The 298-nt window shown below is 59.7% G+C and overlaps 1 protein-coding gene across 1 annotated transcript in view; it reads left to right on the plus strand.

The window, feature by feature from the left end:
• The window catches only part of FAT1 (FAT atypical cadherin 1), a 112,132-nt gene that overhangs the window by 601 nt on the left and 111,233 nt on the right, over window positions 1-298 (plus strand). The gene's annotated exons all lie outside the window — the stretch shown is intronic.

The following is a 298-nucleotide window of genomic DNA, read 5'->3' on the forward strand; positions in this document are numbered from 1 at the left end:
CCCCTTTCCTCCTCCACTCCCGCAGCGGGCTGTATGTATTTATGTGGCTAATAAAAGACGTGGCGGGGCTAACGCGCCCCCGCCGCCTTCTCCCGCTGGGTCCGGGCTTCCCCCGGCATAAACGTTCGATCGTTTAATAAGCCTGATCACTTATTAATGAGCCGGGGGATCCTCCCGGGGCTGTTGGGGAGTATTTAATCTTTAACGTTGGGCTGGCTGACGAGGCATCCATCCATCCCTCCAGCGCGGCGCTTCCCGAGGTAGCCCCTACCTTTCCCGAGGTAGCCCCTACTCCCCG

Source organism: Calidris pugnax, unplaced genomic scaffold (assembly GCF_001431845.1).
Source record: "Calidris pugnax isolate Ruff unplaced genomic scaffold, ASM143184v1 scaffold58, whole genome shotgun sequence".
NCBI lineage: Eukaryota > Metazoa > Chordata > Aves > Charadriiformes > Scolopacidae > Calidris > Calidris pugnax.